An 11,060-nucleotide genomic window follows, 5' to 3' on the forward strand; every position below is an offset into this window, starting at 1 on the left:
GTCGTGCTCAAGTTTTGTAGAAGATATTGGGTTACCCTGGCACATGTTCACCCGTCATTTTGGAGGATAGTGCTGATGATAAGGTTCTTTGCAGATAAAGCTGGGCTCCAGTTCACCCTCGACCATCTTATTAGATTGTACCGGCCCTTGCATTACCAAGGCCTGATCACTCTACAACATCAATCCACCCGGCCCTTTGTTGGCAGTAATGAAGAAGATGGGGACTGAGGATGTATGAGTCAATTTGTCCGAGTGCAGATTTTTGACATTATCCCATGTATATGGCGAAATCAGAGTGGCCGATTTCTTGTTGATAAAGCATCTCGAAGGGTTACATCGAAGGCTCGAGACCACGGACAGAGTACCCTACTTCGAGTGTCGTTGACACTCGAACTCAGATAATGACGACCTCAGTAATGGTAGAAATGGGAGCTCCCTAGGCGCATGGCTAGGACTGAAAGGCCTAGTGAACTACTCTGAGACCCTAATCAGGGTGTCATCTAGTTGTCACATTTCCGTATCTTTGTAATTAATGCTTGTTATAATATGATGGGATTTCCCTCCTATATAAATGGGATCCATGTCACTTTGTAAGGGGTTGTTGCTTCAGTTACTCCACACAAAATAAATAAGAACATTCTATTTTACTCTCTAAACATATTCTCTCGATATTATTGCTTTCATTTATTATCTTCATACTTTTTCATCATTCATTGCTTATCATTGGCCATAAAGAGCCTACATTAATTTCACTATAACTGTTAATCACCTAGAAACTGCCTTTGATAGCTCATAATCGAGCCTCAGGATCAACCTCGAGGCCCAGAATCGACAAGCCCGAGGCCCAGGATAACTAGCCTATCAGTTTGATTATAGCTCTCTCCTTAACTTTACATTGACTTTAAGTCTCACGTATCTAGCATAAACTGCTTAAAAAACTAGTATAAAAATAGATCATGTATTTTTAGAGTCCCATCAATAAATTTAATTGTTATTAACATTTTCACTATAAATAGTTTGGCGCCCACCGTGGGGCTAAAAATAATAGTGATTATTTTCTTGCTGGTTTTGTCACATAACACAAGTTATCTTTCACGCTTTTTCTTGTCCAAGATCTTCAATCTCAGGTCAAAATGTCTAACTTGGTAAATGGAGGTGAAAATAATAATCTTGAGGACCACGGGAAAAACGGTGTGGCCATTTTAGGTGCTGGTGTGCCACCACAAAACCTTGGGAATGCACTAGTGCCGGTCCCTGTGGATGCGGTCTCACGCGACGCCCAACACATTGACATAATCTCCCACACTGACATAAGCGTGCACCAAGGGGATCAACAAGAAGCTTGGAAAACCCCAACTATGGAAGAACAGAGGTTAGCCTTCATGTTATTTTGAAATGTTTTAGGCATAACAACTAGCTATTGCTCAGCTGCAAATTCACAAGAAAACTCCTACAATGGTAATGACGGGGACAACTCCCCTAGCCGAACATGTACCAGAGAGATCGAGCAATAACGGATCGATAGCCAACCCTGTCATCGTAAAAATGCTCGAGGACCTCAACAAAAGGATCGAATTGGGGGAGAAAATGATAGAAGCCAACGACAAGAATGTTGAGACCTACAACTCCAGGGTCGACCAAATTCCGGGCGCATCCCCGGTTCTGAAAGGTGTGGACTCGAAGAAGCTTATACAAAGGTCGTTCCCCGAGGAAGTGGACCCGAAACCCATTCGAAAGAAGTTTAGAATGTCGGAACTCCCAAAATACAATGGGACCTCAGAACCCAACGAGCACGTTACTGCTTACACTTGCGCAGTAAAGGGCAACGACTTAAAGAACGACGAGATTGAGTCTGTACTATTGAAGAAGTTCGGGTAAACACTCTTGAATGGGGCCATGATGTGGTATCACAACCTAGCTCCTAACTCCATAGACTCATTTGCCATGCAGGCAGACTCCTTCACAAAGGCACATACCGGTGCCATCAAAGTAGCAACGAGGAAATCCGACGTCTTCAAGATCAAGCAAAGGGAGAACGAGATGCTGTGAAAATTCGTATCTCGCTTCCAAATAGAACGGATGGAACTACCGCCAGTCTTTGACAACTGGACAGCGCAGGCTTTCACTCAAGGTCTGAATGAACGAAGCTCGGTGGCTTCAAAACAGTTGAAACAGAATATGATCGAATATCCCACTGTGACCTGGTCGGACGTCCACAACCGATACCAGTCGAAGATCCAGGCCGAATACGACCATCTGGGAGCCCCTTCTGGCTCTGTATACCCAAGCAGGCTCCCGATGAAGGAATCAAAGCCAAACAAAGAGAGATATCAGCCATATATCGAAGACAGGAGGAACGCCGAGGTGCAACCCACCTCGCAATGATCGAAGGATAGAACTAGGGTAGGATCCTCGGGGACTCATCAATAGAGCCAAATTCGACAAGAACGTAGGGCCAACGAGGGAACCTCACTTATCAGAATACAACTTCAATGTCGACGTATCAGACATCGTATTCGCCTTTAATAAAATCAGAGACGCTGGGTGGCCCATGCCTCTACAATCAGATACTTCCCAAAGGAATCATAACTTAGTGTGCGAGTTTCACAACACGCAGGGCCACAAGATCGAGGATCGCCACCAACTCCGAGAAAAGGTATCTCGACTACTTAACAAGGGTCATTTACAAGAGAAAAGCGAGACCCGAGGGTATATACCCGAAGATGCCCTCACGTTCAGCAAAGAGGACACCGAGACCTTGTCTCATCCTCACAATGACGCACTGGTAATCTCTTTCCTTGTAAATTCTTTTCAAATAAAATGTGTACTCATGGATCCAGGTAGCTCGGCTAACATCATCAGGTCGAGGGTGATAGAGCAGCTTAGACTGCTTGACCAAATCATGCCTGCCACTCGAGTCCTCAATAGATTCAACATGGCAAGTGAAACAACGAAAGAAGAAATCACCCTCCTAGTCACCGTGACCGGCACAACCCAAAATGCTAAATTCCATGTCACCGAAGGAGACATGAGGTACAACGCCTTGTTCGGACGACCGTGGATACACTGCATGAGAGCAGTACCGTCCACTCTCCACCAAATGATGAAATTCTCGGCAAATTATGGGATTAAAACCATCTACGGGGAGAAGCATGTGGCAAGGGAAATGTTTGCGGTGCACGACGTGGCACTGGAACCAACACATCCACCAGTAAAAGAGCCGAAGGGTGTCATACTACACCTTCGATTAAGCTTGATTAAACAAAGTAAATGACTGTATGACATCCTCATCTCAAGTAACCAGGATATATCGGTCAACGGAACATTGCCGGCACATCCCACATCAAAGTATAACCATCTTCCATTTCATTTCATATTTCATACCACCCCTTATGCAGAAGCCCGACCAAAGCAGTCAAAGCGCTAACCCAGCTCGAAGACCTTAAGGTTTTAAAGCATCCGTTGCACTCTTTTCCTTCGATCGAGTTTTTATACCAAAAAGGGTTTTTACCGGCAAGGTTTTTAACGAGACAACACTTATATGCTGCCTAAGGAAGATCCAACGAGTGTTCAAGGGTTCTTTTACAATCATCCTTGAACACTAGGGGGCATCCCTCCGGAGGGTCATACACTCAGAAAAGCTAAGAAATGCCAAATGGGGTCCCAATAGGAAAACGATGTACCGGGCCAAATGGTTGAACGAACTGTGTCTGTATAGCCGGACCCCCGACAGTGAAAACATGTACACTTTTACCGAATAATTGAAGAATATCTTTTATCAAAGAATCTCACACTCCAAAAGAAGCTCAGCACCTCCGCAAAAATGACTTCTCCGCCAAAAACGTCCCGAACACTCGGGGACTAGCGTCAACAACTCAACACATAAATGACCTCCGGGTTGGGACTCCAAGCTCATAATCCCTCAATGAGGCAACATGAAAATCATGAAATGTCTCCAAGGCCGAAAGTTCCCCGAGTACTTGGGGACTAGCATCAAAAGCTCATAAAGCGCATGATCTCATGGTCAGGATCTCCGAAATTGTAAGCCCTCGATGAGGCAACACAAAATTTACAGGTAACGGCTTCCGAGCCAAGGTATCCTCGATGACTCGGGGACTATCGCCAACCACCATACATTAAAAAACCCGAGACCGTAAGACCTTGAGAGGGAAGTCTCGGTCTCGTAAGACCTACGTAAGGAAACAACTATATCTGTAAGACCTCAAGCAAGGCATGAACAACACTTGTACCAAATGATACTATCTGTAACACCTCAAGCAAGGCATGAACAACACTTGTACCGAGTGACAATATCTGTAAGACCTCAAGCAAGTCATGAACAATACTTGTACCAAGTATCCAAAACTGTAAGACCTCAACGGCATGTAAAATCTATAAGATCTCAAGAAAGGCATGAACAATACTTGTACCAAGTATCCAAAACTGTAAGACCTCAACGCATGTAAGACTTGTAAGACCTTACTAAAGGCATGAACCTGATCCCAAAGTTTCGGCTATATATCGAACTTGTAAGACCCCTAAAAAGGCATACCATTGATATAGATGTCGAAACTACTTCACTCGGGATTCAAAGGCTCCGGCCAAAAACAAGTGACTCTAGTCACACGACTGTACCGGCCGAACTAACGCGACTTGGGGATGCCCGACCATCGTTATAAAATCACAGGCCATTACTTCGAATCTACTTCAAAAAGAACCGGTTAAACAGGCTACCCTCGATACAGGCAAAAGAGCTTCAACCACGTCAGCTCCTAAACATCGGCTTCGATACACTCAGCCTCCGAGCTAAACCTCCCAAGGTGCTCAATCATCACCATATAATGACTCACAATCGAGGCTTTTTAAGCCATCAAAGAGTCAAGAAAACACTATTCATCCTTATCGAGGGAAGAATAAACCTACATAAACTGTCGCATCGACCAAGTGCATAAGAGCCATTGTTGCCAGCCTAATGAGCCTCAGGACACACATACAAAAGGTCGCATAGACCAAGAGTGTAAGAGCCACTATCGCCAACCTGAAATATGAAAACTTGAGGGTTAAAATGAGCTCGAGTCGTAACCCAATTCGGAGGCAGGACCTCAAACAACTAACCAAATATGACTAAGGGCAAAAGTGTAAGAGCCATTGTCGCTATCCCACATACACTAAATGGCCGCATCGGCCCAAGTCATAAGAGCCATTGTTGCCAGCCCACGTACACTAAATGGCCGCATCGGCCCAAGGCATAAGAGCCACTATCGCCAGCCCACATATACTAAAAGGCCTCATCGGCCCAAAGCATAAAGATCCACTGTCGCAAGCCTAAATTTTGGCCATTCAAAGGTCAAATAAGCTCAAGTCGATGCCCGACTCGGGGACTGAGCCCATAATAGATGGCCTAAATATGCCAAAGAGCAAAAGTACGTAAACGCCTACGGGCTAGTCTAATGAGCCCCATGTCCATATCACGACTCTAATGATTCCTACCAAATCAAAGAGCAGCCCACCTGGCCAAATTCAAGATAGTAAGAGATACAAAGGAAATAAAGCTGCGAGGTTTTCTTTCATACACATGTGCAAAAAAGCGCAATCTCCATCTACGAAAGTGCTACATACAAATGACAAAATCTATGCTGCCCCCCCTCTCCCCCCCCCCAGGGGGGGGGGGGTGGGCTATGGCCTGCCGACCTCATCTTCGCTTTCTTCGGCATCGGGCAAAAGCAAACGAGCATCACGCTCGTCCGCCCTTGCTAGCGCCAATTCTTCTAAGAGGGCGAAATTCCTAGCTCAGATATCCTCGAGGGTCTTTCTTCGAGATTTGCAGTGAGCATATTCTTCAATCCTCCCTTCACGGTCGAGGATCCTTCTCAGCTAAGCTTGTGCATCGGAAGCATCATTTGAATAGATCGTCATCTCCTGGTCAGCCTTAATCCGACTCATTGCAGCTTCTACCTGGGAATCAACGATCACAACACCGACCTTCAAAAGCTCGGACTTGAGCTTCACAATTATTTCTGTCTAAACCGAAGAATTATCATGAGCTAAGCAAAGTTGAGCTTCAAAAGAAGGAACTTTAACCAGAGCATCCTTCCCCTCTAAAGCCTGAGCCTCCTCCCGAGCTTTCAGTTCATCATGCTCGTGCCTGACCCAGCCAACTTCATCTCGAAGGCACTTTAGGGCCTCCGTCATTTTCTGCAACTGAAATAAACCAAGCGTTAGCCTCAAGAACCAGGAGGTTTTCTCACCCGGGACAGAAAATTACCTACTCCTTCAGGTGGTTCTCATAATTCAAGCTCCGGCCCACCTAATACCGCAAGTGTACCAACTCGGCTTCCTTTTCATCACAAAGGAGCCTAAGGGATCTCTCCTCATCCAGAGCTTTCCGTAGCCTGACTTCACAACAAATCAACCCGTACTTAAGCTTGTCGAATGCCTACAAAAGGAAAACCCAATAAGGAAGGGAAGGCGTGAAGCTCTAAAGACCCATGCCGAAACTCACCACAAAGTGAACCCGCTGGGCTTCCTCGAAGGCCGAGCGCACACCTACCAATCTAGTTCCTCCATCCATGAAGGAGTCGATTCTGGTCGAAGCACGGTCGTTCGGTGTATGTAACCCCTACTTTCTAGTATCTCCCGAAGTACTGTCGACGGAAATGAAAGGCGCCAGCAATAGTGAAACCCTCTTTCCGGAACTAGGAACTTTGGACGCGAAGGCTCAGACGATGCTTATGCTCCGAAGCCCCGATCCCGTTTTGCCCTACTTTGAGCGCCATCACCCTGTAAAAGCATCTCTCATTTACGGTTGTTGTTCTTCAGCTCGAGAGTTGGCGACCCTTCCCCCTCTCCAGAGAAGTGCGGCCTCGCCACGAAAGGCTCTCCAATGCCTACAACAGCAAGATTAATACACATAAAGGGAATATGCTTCTCTGTATGAAAGAAGGGAAATGATAAAATAGCACAATGCATACCATGATGTTTTGCTTCCCATCTGCCCCGGGACAAAGCTCCCCACTTGCGCTCATCACAGGTCGAGCGGGTCACCAATTTTCGGACCCAATCCGGAAGATAAGGAACACTGTCCGGCAACCATGAAATCGCTGCAGAAAAAGAAAGGAGAGCACGGTTACGAAATCAGTTCTCGCCATAGGCAAAATTGAGAAGGCACAAAATGCACCACTTACGCGTATAATTCCATTCCTCAGGGAATGACATAAGCTCCACGAGGATAATGTCAGCAGTTTGCATTCGCACGAAGCGACTCATCCACCCCCGGTATCCATCTTCCTCATCATCAACAACGAAGGGAATGGTCTATCGACATCGCAAGGTTAGCAGATCTCGATGGTGAAAGGGCCAGTACAACCTAATAAGATGACTGAGCGTAAATTTGAGCCCCGCTTTCTCCGCAAAAAATCTCACCATCAATATTGTTCGCCAAAATGACGGGTCGATCTATGCCAAGGTAACCTGATACTCTAAGCAGAAGTCGAGCACAACCCTATCAAGGGGGCCCAGTATGAAAGGATACGTGTATACATTCAGGAACCGATCTGCACGATCCGTGATGCCCTCACCCGGGGAAAATGCTTGCAACACCACTTTCTCCCGCCATCCGTAGTCTTTTCTCACTAACTCAAGATGATCTTCTTCTATCAAAGAAGTACTCTTCAAGATGTACTCTCATTGGTCCTGAATGCCGGAGGCGGAGCTCTCCCCTCCTTGTTGGACAGACCCCGACATAACAGCCATGGCTATGATGAAATTAGAGAACTAAAGCGGGAATATGTGTAGGTGTGTTAGTGTTGAAGTAATGAAAGGCTAGCATAGGAAAAGAAGGACAACTATCTAAGATGGTGGGATCTCCGAAAGAGAAAAAACAACCCTATTTATACATGGATGAAACGGCGATGATCCGCCGGCCTCAAAGCCGATTAGAAACGCTTACCGATGGCATCATATCCAGTTCAGAGGTGGTACCCAACCTCGAGGACCTCCATCAGAACAAGGTTAGGATCTAAGAAGACAATAACACCTTCACTAGTCCCGAGGTGGTACCCAAGCTCGAGGACCTCCATCAGAACAATGTTAGGCTCCAGGAAGCCAATAACACCTTCACTAGTCCCCGAGGTGGCACCCGACCTTGAGGACCTCCATCAGAACAAGGTTGGGCTCTAGAAGGCCTTTAACGGCATTGCAAATACTATCTAAAACCGGGTAGTCCCTCATCAGGTACATATCTACAACGCCATAAGGTTTCATACATTAAGCTCAAGACAAGTCTCCAAATGCCCCGAGTCAACCCTTACTCGGGACCGCTCTCGACGGTTTAAAGACTAAGTCTCATTTTAGGGGTTCGAAACCCTACTTTTATTTGACTCAAAGTAAGAATCTCGACGACCCGAGTTTATCGGATCAGTCCAGGTTTGGCTCGAGAAATGGAAAAAGATTCCACGAGAAGACGTGTCTGTCAACCGAAGGCCGGAAAAAATACTTGCACCGGGTTTGATATTGGAAGTAGCCGATAGAGTCATGCATTCAGAGTCTCCACATGTGTAAAAGAATATAGCAAGCATCAAAGATAAAAGTTGAGGAAACGTCTTTATATTCATGAACATCTGATTACAACAGCCCGCAAAGGGTCCTTACATATGATTACAAAAACCAACGAGGGGTCCTTACACAAAAACAAAGAAGCAAGAAGGTGTACATATGTAGTAAAAGCCTAGAACCTAGTCTACTCTCGAAGGTTCATCTACGAGCACCACCTCCTCAAGCATGCATCCTCAACGATGATACCTTTGACCGCCATCTCCTCTAGGTACCCATCTCAATCCTACGGAGCAATATCTCTGAGGGCGAAGATGAAGAAGGGGAAAACGGGAAGGCAAAGAAGAGGATGGTGATGTAGAAGAGGCAAAAAAAAGAGACATAGACCGCCGAAGTCAAAGGTTGAAGATTCAGTGGGCCTTAACCCTACTCGCACGTGTCGCGCCCCGTTTTTCCCTTTTTGCATCGGAAAATCGGGTTTATGACATTTTGGATATAGGACAACTCATTCCTTTTTAGAACTGGGTTTTGCATTTTAAGAGTCGCCACCTAATGATTTAAGGTGCATTAGGACACCTATAGGGTTCACTTCTAAGTTTGTTTGATAACCAGAGATAGGGTAAGGGCTTGAAATTATCGTAAGGGGAAGGTGTTAGGCAACCCTCAGGATCCACTAGTGTGGTTCCCGACCAGACAGTTTTGTGAATTTGTACAATTTAGCAAATAGACAAGTATAGGTTCGAATAGTAGGGGATTTAAACTTAAACACATAAGAGATTGAAAGAACAATTATTAAAAGACGAATTTTGAAAAGAAATTGCAAATGAAAAGGAAAGGGGTCCTAGGTTTATTTATAATATGGATCACATCAATGCGATATCCGGTATGATACTCCTCAAAAGAGGGAATACACGTGGTATTAGTGCACCGGTCATCATATCCATATCTACATTTCGTACCCCGTTAAGGTATTAAAGCGTAGATTGTTCTTGACCTCTATTGCATGCTACTACCCGTCCTATTCCTATCAGTCAGGGAGAACTTAGGATTAATATTCCTAAAGGGGAGTGATATTAGGCTGACTTTTAGGTTTCGAAAAAGTGAAAAAGCTAAGGCGACATACAAAAACATATAGGACTGCACATTAGGGGAAACATGTAAATAAATAAAAGTCTTATGTATACCTCCTCAAGCAAAGAACATAAATAGCATGACTTAAACACAGTCAGGGTCTGAATTTAAAGTACTAAGGCAATGGAGAGTTTTAATTGTTGAGGCAGACCAGTTTATTACATAACTCAGATAAGAAATCTGAATCAGGCCTGCCTGCTAGTTGTAAAGGTTATTAATTAACAAAGGCAGATTCAATTTTATTGCCATTATCACCTAAGGCTTGCCTAAATGTTTGGGTGAGATCCTATAAACATGGTATCTATTACTGATTCAGAATGTAGCAAAGCAGTAACAGTTTAAGATGAGTGATTTGAGATCCTATAGGAATGCTTTCTAAACCGTATTAATAAGAAAAGAGAGAGTTGTTTTAAAAAAACTAGTTCAGAACAGTATGGGTTGAATGACTAGACTGGTTTCAGATTCTATAGACACTGATTATTGCTAATTTTAATTCATACAGACATGATATCTAGTATTGCTCATTTTAATTCCTATAGACGTAATATCTAGTTGAACGTGAAATGAAGCAGACGTGATTTACTTGAGATTCCTATAGGCATGATTTCTATGAAAAAAGGTACTGATTTTTAAATTATTGGACATGATGCCGAATTATAACCCTTTAGATCCTAAGAGCATGGTGTCTAAGTCTGGTAATAAACATGCAGAATTTAAGACAAATCCTATAGGCATGTTATCTAAATGCAGAATTTAAAATAGGCCCTATAGACAGGTTCTCTATATGCAGAGTTAAACATGCAGATTAAAAAGGTCCTATAGGCATATTATCTAAATGCAGAATTAATCATGCAGAAAATAGGTCCTATAGGAATATTCTATACCCTTCTAATAGTTAAGCATGCACAATTACCCAACCCTTTTCAGCCCAATGTTTATTACAACTTATTACAGACCAGATAATGAATTACATTAGAAAAGCGTAAAAGAAGAAGTTACAACCAGAGGAAGCCCGATTTTTGACTTCCTGTATGAGTTATGAGATAAACCAACTCAAATGCTTTTTGTTTCAAAGCCTTTCTTGGACTTGAGTGTGTCAAAGTTCCCTAAGGGTCTCAAGGGACCCCGGGCAGTGTTTACACCCAAGTTTGCATAACCAGATAGAGATGAGTGCAGTGTGGAAGGGCCGACCCTTATGTGTCCAAGTTTATAGAGAGCTCATGGGTCCCCAGGCAAGGCTCACACAAGAGGGGCAGAACCTAAGTCTAAGAGTATAGTGGAGGTGCAGAAACAAGATTTGTTTGAAACTGGGTTGAGAATAGTAAGGGGTTAAGGTAATTTGAAAACAGTAGTAGTAAAGTTAACACTACATAAAATCA

Source organism: Nicotiana sylvestris, chromosome 8, assembly GCF_000393655.2.
Source record: "Nicotiana sylvestris chromosome 8, ASM39365v2, whole genome shotgun sequence".
Classification (NCBI taxonomy): Eukaryota; Viridiplantae; Streptophyta; class Magnoliopsida; order Solanales; family Solanaceae; genus Nicotiana; species Nicotiana sylvestris.